At 42.0% G+C, this 10329-nt stretch overlaps 1 long non-coding RNA gene across 1 annotated transcript; it reads left to right on the top strand.

The window, feature by feature from the left end:
- The first annotated feature begins 669 nt into the window (after positions 1–669).
- LOC113036895 (uncharacterized) lies at positions 670–2734 on the top strand. The gene is made up of 2 exons (XR_003274517.1): positions 670–1233; positions 2659–2734. It is a non-coding gene; the product is annotated as an uncharacterized LOC113036895 (long non-coding RNA).
- Positions 2735–10329: the final 7595 nt, after the last annotated feature.

Raw genomic sequence — 10329 nt, 5'->3', positions numbered from 1 at the left:
TCGTCGGGGGAGCTATTTAGATGAGCGATGGAGCTTCCACCGACGCGGGATTATTGCGTTTGACTACACGTCAGTCTTCAAACAAGTCAAGTGTGAGTGTATGCCTGCTGGGATAAGTGTTAACGGCTGCCTCTATTGTTTTCCCCTCAGGAGGAGTGTGGGACGAGAAGGAGCAGTAAGCACGGGGAGTGCAGGGACACTGGGGCAGAGAGCACTACACGGGGACTTTTGGGAAGAAGACAATCCACGGGAGTCTGGGAAACTGGGGATTTATTGTTGTTTACTTCACCACCTTGTAAATAAACACTGTTGCACTGAAGAGTCCGGCGTTTGGGTCCTATTTCCCCATCTCCCCACGGTCTGCCAGCCAGACCGTGACAGTGTTAGTGTTTTTGTTTCATGCCTGCCTGTGTTCTCTCTGTCTGTCCATGGTGTTATTGTGTCTGCTCATGAGTCTGCCTGTCAAGTTCAGTGTCCTGTCTGGTTCTCTGTGTCTGTTAGTTTCCTGTTTTATTCTGAAAGTTCATGTCTCATGTCAGTGTGTTCACTTTTACCTCTCCCCTGTCTCGTTAGCCTAATTGCTCCCAGCTGTGTCTCCCTCCTGTGGCCCATTCCCTGATTACTCCCCGTGTATTTAAGCCTGTGCTCTCTGTTGCGTTGTCTGTTTAACTCCATGTCCGTTTGCATAATTCTGTGTAACCCGGTGTTCAGGCTGCGTCTCTCCGCCAGCTTTCTTTGTGCATTTTGTTCCTCCTCCTGTGCATGTTTGGTTTAAGTTGAGTTCTTTAGTTTTCCCCAGTTTAGGTTTGTTTTCTCCCCGCTCTGCTCCTCCTGTTTTTGTCACCTTATCACCTCTGTAATTAAACATTCACTCGCACCCCAGCCAGTGCCTGCATTTTGGATCCTTTTCTCAATTCACCACACGACTGCTGCGCAGCCGTGACAAAAACTTTATTGCATACTCTCTTGCTGTGGATGAAAGTACAGACATGATGGACATTGTACAACTGGCCATCTTCATCCGTGGAGAGGAAATATTGAACATTAAATCGATGCACGGGACAACGACGGGAAAAGACATTTTTTAAAACGTATGTCAAAGGGTAACCGACATGAAACTGCCCTGGGACAAACTTGTTGGACTTACAACAGATGGCGCGCTGGTGTTGTGTGGTGAAAAAAGCGGACTAGTCAGCAGGATGCGAGTAAATATGCAGGAGGAAAACTGTACCGGTGAGTTAACAGCATATCACTGCATCATACACCAGGAAACGCTGTGTGGTGAAGTCCTAAAAATGGAGCATGTAATGATCACCGCAATGCAAACCGTAAATTTTATCTGAGCTTATGTGGGAAATATATTCAGAGTTTGCCGACATTCCATATCATACAGAGTTCCGTTGGCTGAGTTGGGGAAAAGTTCTCAATAGTTTTTGAGCTCAGCAAGGAAATCTGTCTGTTCGTGGACATGGCATGTATGATGCGGTGAAGGCATTTCAAGTGAAGCTGTCACAAATGCACCAGTGCAACCTGCCTCACTTTCCCTGTTGCCAAGTAATGTTGAACCAAGTCAGCGGACTTTGCTGAAGTGCACCTGTGCAGATTCAGATGGAGCTGCAGTGTAATGATACACTCAAGGGAAAGTACGACGCTGAATGGCCCGCACAGTTTATTAGTTCCATTCCTGAAGCAATGCCCAGCTCTGTCTACATGCGGCTCCAACCTTTCATTAACCTTTCTGGGGTTTTTGGAAGCTTATTTATATTTCTAACTTGCATAATTTTGACAGGATATATTTTTATGAAGAGCAAAATATTTAAAGTTAAAGTTTTTTTTTAAAGTTTATTTAAACTGGAATAATATTCCTGTCTGTTTTTATTTATGTTTAAAAAAACATTGTTTTAGTGTGTTCAATAAATGTTTATCTTGTTTGGCCCACGACCTAAAGTGTGCCTTGAGTTTTGGCCCCCTATGCAATTCTGTTTGACACCCCTGACCTACAGTAACATCAACTATACCTACCAACTATATAAGTTACTAATCTTAAGTTCATTGTTGTTATAGCAGCTAAAAAAAGAGAAAGAAATCTTCTCTACGCCTCATTTACATGGAGCTTAAAATGTTTTTTTGTATACTGGATATCCCCATGACATTCAAAGCACTGATGTAGTTAAACCGTACAGCAACTTTTTCCTGACTATCTTTATTGTGTGTACACACACACACACACACACACACGGCACCACTCTGACTCTAGAATCTAATTCTAGTAAAATTTTACAGTTGAGCTAAGATCCTAATATTTTTAATCTGGATGTTAATTACAAAAACAAAGACGCTCATATCAAAACACATACATTATATTACATAATTTTTTTACCATTCTCCCAGAAGCACATTTGTGAAGTCAGACACTGATCTTTGATGAGAAGGCCTGACTTGCAGTACCTGCACTAATTCATCCCAAAGGTGTTGGTTTTTTTTTAATGGTAGAATGAGAGGCAGAGCCTTTAACTTTCAGGTCTGTCTTCCTGTGGAACCATTTTGCTTTCTACTTTTAAGATCAGGTGTTTTTTCGTCACTTGCCTTTTTACTCATTATATGTTTATATTCCATTCTAATCATTAGCTGTTATAATTTTTTTTCTCTCTTCCACAGGGTGTTCATTGTCCTCTCTTAGTAGCCAGTGCCCCAGGATGAGAGACTGGTGATTGGAGTAGACTTCCATGGGCATGTAAGTAAAGTAAACAGATGCTAGTGTTTTACAAAAAGGGGCGGAACTTGTTGTGCTGAACGTGTACTTTAAGAAGAGGGGGATGAAATAGTTTTTGTTCTGGGCCTGGTTCTGCTGGAGTTTTCTACTTGTTAAAAGGGAGTATTTTCCCTTTTTCCCACTGATTGTTTGGATTTTCTGTTTTCCCCGCATTATTGTAAGGTCTTTGTCTTACAATATAAAGCATGTTGTGATTTGGTGCTATATAAATAAAACCGAACAGAACTGAATAGGGTAACATATGTATGTGGAGGAAGGTACTCAACCACCCTAGTGTTCATTTCTTGTAGTACAATCCCCTCCGTTCTGACTACCTCCCTCTCTTTTTTACCATTCAACTACATGTCTTCAGTCCAAATAGCATCCCAATGTCATTGCTTCTAGTGGTTTAGATCAGTGAATCAATGTCTCATTCACTCTTGGCATACAGCTTCATGTCATCCTTATAGAGTAGGTGGCTGACGATTGCTGCATTTCGTACTTGGTATCTGCAGGGGGTTCAGGCCTATGCAGAACAGCAGTGGGGACAAGACTTGTGCTATTGGCTTGACGTTAGCCTCTAGTGTTGTTCGCCACGTCTCCATCGAATTTCTGATAAGGCCATTAGGGTCCTGTTTATCTTGTGTTGTTCTCTGCATTCCAGGATCCATGGGTTGAGGCACTGAGTCATAGGCTTGCAGTCAATCCAAGCGGTGTACAAGTTGGTGAGCTTGGTTTTACAGTCTTGGGTGACTGCTCTGTCTGACAGGAGCTGGTGTTTTGCCCCTGTGGTGTTTCTGCCTATTCCTATCTGTGTCCCACTCATATATAAAGCCATATGCCAACACTATTTATTTTTTTCCGATACTTACATTTTACATTTGAGTACTGTTCATATGTATATAGTGGCACAGAATTGTGCACATCACGCCCCTTTCTTTCCCACACTGCACTGAGTAGGAGATGCTCTATCTCATTGTACACATGTGTAAAGGCATTCTCTACTCTACTCTCTACTACTACTCTCTACTAACCGGGAGGTTGTTGGTTCGATCTGCTCCAATCTGCATGTCAAATATCCTTGAGCAAGATACTAACCCCAGGTTGCTCACCGATGCATTCATCGATGTGAATGTGAATGGGTATGAATGTTAGTTAGGTAGCACTTAAAACCTAGAGAAGTGTTTGTGTGAATGGGTGTGATTGGGTGAATGAACAAGTTGTATAAAGCGCTTTGAGTGCTCAGAGTAGAAAAGCGCTATATAAGAACCAGTCTATTTACCATGTGATGGTTACTGGATCCTGTTCAGGGAGTTTGCTTTATCCAAGGTCTGCTCTTAGATCCACTAGCAACTGAGCATTGTTTTTATGAGTTGTCCTTCTCCCATATACTCCCAGTATTGCTCTGTCTCCGTCTTGTGGGGCTGTTTTCATATTGTTCACCTCCCACTAGGGGTACACCTTGGATTATTCAGTGGAGTACAGCTGGTTTATTCTCCTGCCTTCTGTCTCTCTACAGAAAAACAAACAGAAAGCTCACAGGCTGTCCCAGCCAAGAGCAGCAGGATCCAGGGCATGTAGGGCCAAAGAGGGGCCACCAGGCTCAACCTCACCTCCTTGGTGTGGACTTAACAGAGGATCAACTGGAGGAGAGAGAATTGAGGGAAGGCATAGAGGAGACACTGGGGGCAGGGGTGCACAAGGGCAAAAGGTCGACCTCTGCCCTTCCAAATTTGCACCAGATCTGGTTGGCCACCTGAAATGGAGTCTCCACCCTCCTGGACTTGGTCGCTTACTTGACAGTGTCTGCCACCATTTTCAATGGCCCTAGCACATGAACTACTCTGAGCAAGCAGAGCAGGCGTTAGCCAGAGAGAAGCCAGAGAGCCAGAGAAAAACTCTTGCTCACTGGGCTAACAGCATCAGCGACAGTAAGAACCAACTGGTTGCATCGGTTGACAAGACCTGTATTCCAGAAGGATACAGCCAGCTGCAGTGACACTAGGTGACTAGGCGAGTGTTCAACTCGCAAGACCCCAAGAAACAGACCAGGTGCCCACAGCATCAGCTACAGCAAGGTTCCACTGGATTCATGAACCTGTGAGACCACAGATAATATACCAGGAGCAATCACAGCCACATATTAGAGTCACTACAAAGGACCTTTCCTTTCTTTTTTTTCTCTTTTTAGGGCAACAGCAATTATGGGAACCAACCAACAGGCTTCACAACACAAAGGCAATGGACACACACTGTACCATGCAAAGCACACATGCACACTACATCTGACAGCAAGTGGAGATCAAAGAATCATAGTTTTCATATCTGCACAGATGTTTTATAGGACAAGCCAGAGTGTCTTAAAGAAGTATCCACATGTCCTGATAAAGGGGGTTCCTTCTCCATACATATGGAATATGTAAAGAGTGGTGAGAGACAGTCTCGATGTATAGTGAGCAAGAGTGTAAGGTTTACTGCCAAGATTCTCCACCCAGAATGTGGAGAAATTGAATAGCATCTCAGTTTGTGCAAATTTTCCCTGCTGTCGTCCTTGTATACAGTTTCTGATATTCTGTGCTGTTCTGTATGGGGATTCTGTACTCACTCAGAGATTAGAGTGTACACTGAATTATTATCACCATGGATTCAAACTATAAATACATAAATATATTAATTCAAGCCAACAGCACCTCCTTTCAGTGTAACAGCCTGGTGACCAGTGATGGGGTTTCCCTGGTGAGGAGGAAACTGGTGACAGCAGTCCATCTTTGGAGGGCCACGACATGGATGGAAGGACCCCTCGGGTGTCTTCCTGGAGGGGTCCTTCATCGCTGACTGAGGCGAGAGGCTACGTCTGGTCACCCTCATCACTGGAGCCTCAGACCGAGGTGGGGCAGCTGTCAAGCCCGATAGCAGCATTGGAGAAATCTGAGTGTGGAGCTGCAGCTGCAGCAGAGAGGATGAGGAAGCAGAGCTGACAGATGCCAAATTTAACCCCTAGTCTCGGTGAAACTGGCAAAATCCAGCAACCAGCATAAACCGAAGTCCATTACTCTAAATATGGGGAAACAGCAGGAAAGAAAATAAGATTACAATATGAAGGACCAGATTGTGACGATCGTCAGATTTGTTATTTTGAATGTGCTTTTTGTAATGAAAATCTGTTTGTGTTTTTCCATTTATATGGACTTCACACCCCACTGGCAGTCAACCAGTAAGATCATGTTGATTTTGCGCGTTAGGAGTGTTCAGCTAAGTAATCCGTTTCTTATGTGGTCTAGGAGGAAGAGTTTCGAGTTACCGGGAAAAGTAGCAGCGTGGCAAATCTAGTAAATAAATATTTTAATACAGCTGAATTTGATTGTTATTTTATTTGGATGATTTGTTATTTGGTTGTTGAATTTGTCTGTTATTTTAAAGGTCTAACCCTTTAAAAATAAATCGCAATCTTCTGTGCTGCTATATCTCCATGGCTATCTGTCAGCTATGGCTATCTCTTTCTGCTACTAACATCGCAGAACTATTGCAATGCTCTGGAGTAAATAGAAAACCCATATTCTCAGTTTGAAGGCTCTAGAGTGAAAGAAAATATTTTTCTAGCTTCTAAAACAGCAGTGCTTGCTTTGAATGCTAGTGGGTGATTAATCACCATAAAACACAATTCAAAACCTGAGAAAAAAAGTGGGAAAAGTTCATTATTAACATCAAATATTGAAATCTACAAAGTCACAATGTCTGTTTTTCACAGCAATATATATTTCATCAAAACAAGGGCAAACCTCACAGAATGTTATGTTCAATGTTATTTATTTGACTTCATAACTGTATGTAACTACAATGAAAAAGATTTAGTTTTTGACAAATGTTTTTTATGAAGTTAAATGTTTATATAAGCGGCTCTCACAGACAATCATGAACTTTTAGCCTCTCTGTGTAAGGAACAGAATTGCATAGCAGGGGCCACTGCTATGCAATTCTGCCTTTTTGAAGAATTCTGCGCATTTCTCTGTTAGCAGTCAGCTGAAGCGCAGTCAAATCCATTGCCAATACAAGTGTAGATCAATATGTCCTGTTGGGACCAACATGATCAGCTACCCCTGCAGATAGGATTGTACTTCATGCAAAAGGTAAGTAAGTCAGTAAGGTTCCTTGGCAACTGTTACCCAACTGACATCAGATTGTTAAATTCACAACGAATATCATAATAAATACACAATTCTGATGTATGACTGTATGACAATAAAGGAAGCAAGGCCCCAGCAGGAGTTCAAACCAATAGCCCTCTTGCTGTAAGATACTGCATCACCAATGACCAGACAGTAGGTGATGATTTTGTATTCTTTATTAGGTACATAATAAGGCACAGAGCAGGTTAGGTGTGCAGCTTAATTTGCATGGTGACAAATGCAGGTGAGAAGTGAGAGAACCTTTGTAAAACAAAAAGACCAGGTCCAACCTGAAAAGTGATCTCAATAAGCACCTAATCCTGCTTCATATTACAGGCTCTGAAACGCTGGAAAGAAAACTCTCTGGGTCAGAATGTTGCCTTCTCTCACCTTGCACTGGGCTGAAAGGTAGTACCACATTCAGACAACCTGGATTACTGTTACACTTCTCAAGTACAATCAGCAGACTGCAATCTGATGCTTAGGCTAGTCCCTTAGATAGGATAGAGTTTCAGTTACAAGCTGTGTAATTTTAGCCAGCACATTCTAATGTGACCTTTAGAAATGGACAGTGTCCATTTTGTGGCGGATTCCTATGGTTTTATTGTGCATTTGAATTTTGTATTTTGAAATTTATCAAGAAGAAAGTAAACCTTGGAGCTGCACCACACTTGAAACAGACCACTTACTGAAGATCTTTCTTTCACAGGAAATGACATTACACTCTAACTATGTTTTATAAAATGGGATTAGAGGATAGTTACAAAATCTACAGGTTGGGTAAGAAAACAAAGTGCATCTAAAAAAAAACGCCAAACAGGACTGTGAACTCTAACCACATCTGAAATTGATTTGACCCAAACATGAAAACGGCTCTCTATCAGCAGCACACCAAATTTTAAACACCTTTCAAAAACACCCAGAAGAAGCATTTTTACTTCGCTATTCATATCTCCTTCATATCTCATCTGCAATGACTGCAGTCATAATGTGGCTGTAGTCAGTCTACTGAAGCCCACTTGATGTGAGTTTAAGTCAAACCCAGTTCCATTCAGAATACAAAGCAGAAATCATAAATTTCAAACTGGAGCTTCCTAAAATCTAAGTATATGTTTGCTAAAGTCGCATTAAGCCATGTTCACACACTTCTACAGATAAAACCCATGCTGTAAAATGGCAATAACCACAAAAACAATGTATTTTTTTTCCAATGGTTTTTCAAATGTAAAAGTCTGACCAACTGAAAAATGTATCTCTAGTTAGATTTCTGTCAAAGAGGAATTATGTGAAGTCCTGAGACATAGCACACCATGTTTGCAGCTACATGTGAAAACAGTTGGGATTAACAAACACACTTATAACTCATGTTAAAAGTGTGTAACAATCAAAACAACAGAAGCACCCTCCGGAACATACAACCAAAATCATATGTAACTGATTTTAGACTAGGCTTCTATTATTCGAATTATTCCGTGGTCACTGTAAAGCATTCACATCCATGATGCCAGGCTCCAGGAGGGCAGAAGTGCATATTGCCTGCTAACTCACTGGCAGGAGTGGACGAGTTAGTGAGACTACGAGTGGACTTACCTGGTCATGGAGCTCAGATGCTGCTCTCTAGTCCAACTTCTTGGTGGGAACAGCATCTTCCTGAAACTGAAACACACACAGCTCAGCTCACACACACCTCTGCTGTCTGTCTCACTCTCTCTCTACTGTCTGTCTCTATTAGTTTGTGTCTGCTTCCTCCAGCTCCTCCTGCCTAACCTACTTTGCCTTCACGTCCACAGAGACAGAGGCTGACAGATGTGAAGCACAAAGAAAGGAGCTGGGAGAATTACGGGCTCGCAACTGAAACTCTGGTGCACACAGAGTAAATTACTGCCTTTTTACCAGATTATATAGATTTTTGAAACTAATATAAGGTAAAAGTTGTGTTTTGGGGGTTTTTTTTGTAACAAAGGTGTGTGAAAGGGTAACCATGTGAACAATTAGAATAGAATAGAATAGAATAGAATAGAATAGCATAGAAATTATCTTTCTGTTACAAGAGTTTGGCATCTCGCCGTTGGCAGGATATAGATTTAAATTCCGATTCTTTTAGGGTAGGCGAAGAAGATAAAATAGAATTCAACAATTCAACAGAACACTGATTGCTCATTTTTCTTTATTCTGTAATGCAGAAGCTTTGCTGGACTGTAGATAGTGGTTTCACGTGGTGCAAGCATACAAAAACAGAGAAACTTGTTTACTCTTCAACTTTATTTTGTCTGTTCACGTAAGTATGCAAAGATTTCTGCTTTAGATGGTTGATCCCTCTCAGTTCTAGTTCAAATTCACAGTTTTTAATTTGCCTTCTATGACTTCCATGTCATTGTGGTTATGACTCAGTGATGCCCAAATTACCCCTGTGTGTGTGTGTGTGTGTGTGTGTGTCAATGTGAGAGAGAGAGAAAGTGCTCTATAGATAGAACAGAGGACTGTATTGTGGCGTGTTGTGGCGATGAGGTGTAGGGTAAGGGGTGGCACGGGGGGTTGAGGGAGCAGGGAGCAGTGCCAGGGAAGCCTCACTGACACAGCTGGCAGACATCAACCAATTATACCTCCCCATTTTAAACAAGTGTACTCTGGAGCCGGTGTATGTGGCAGCAGAATAGAAGCTGACAGCTTCTATTGGGCAAGTAACCGCACAACTATTGCGTAAAGTGAATAATAAAGAGTTATCCTGAGCTGGAAACTCTGCATCCTGTGTGTATGTATCGAGGGATCAGATCAAGACTTATATCACATTGGCACCCACAATTCCCCAACACTGAAAATGTCAGACCAATAACATCGGCCATGCATGACCCTCAAGTGCTGGAAAATCTGGTTTCTCGGCCTGGGTCCGCATTTCTGCCACCTTTGCCACTTCTCTCAGTCATCACGCTGCATAAGATTATTACCACCATTACAAAATCAGAAGACACATCATCCACATTCAGCACATCACTGTGTAGTGACAGTTCTCATGATTTAAACAGGCAAATGTCCAGCATTCAAACTACAGGTGAACAATAGTCAAAGGTTTCCACCGTTATGTTGATAGCAGCTAGTCAAGTACACACCTACACAGCATGTCAACAAACTGTGAAAAAGCCACATGATATAAAAAAAATGAATGATTTCCAGTAAGAGTCTCTATATATTAGTATTTATGAAGGGTATGTTCAAAATTACAGTGGTCCCTCGCTACAACATGGTTCACTGCACTGTTTCGCGGATTTTTTAGTGCAACTTTGCGTGGTTTTTTGGGGTTTTTTTTTTACAACGCATTCTGCGTGTCCTGATTGGCTGTGGACCATTGTCGATCTCTGTCCTGTCTCTCCTGTACAGTACAGAATCAATACATTGATCACTAGCAGTGTGTCT

Source organism: Astatotilapia calliptera, chromosome 14 (genome assembly GCF_900246225.1).
Source record: "Astatotilapia calliptera chromosome 14, fAstCal1.2, whole genome shotgun sequence".
Lineage (NCBI taxonomy): Eukaryota > Metazoa > Chordata > Actinopteri > Cichliformes > Cichlidae > Astatotilapia > Astatotilapia calliptera.
The sequence above is the reverse complement of the archived record's forward strand: the minus strand, read 5'-3'. Positions and strand labels throughout refer to the sequence as shown.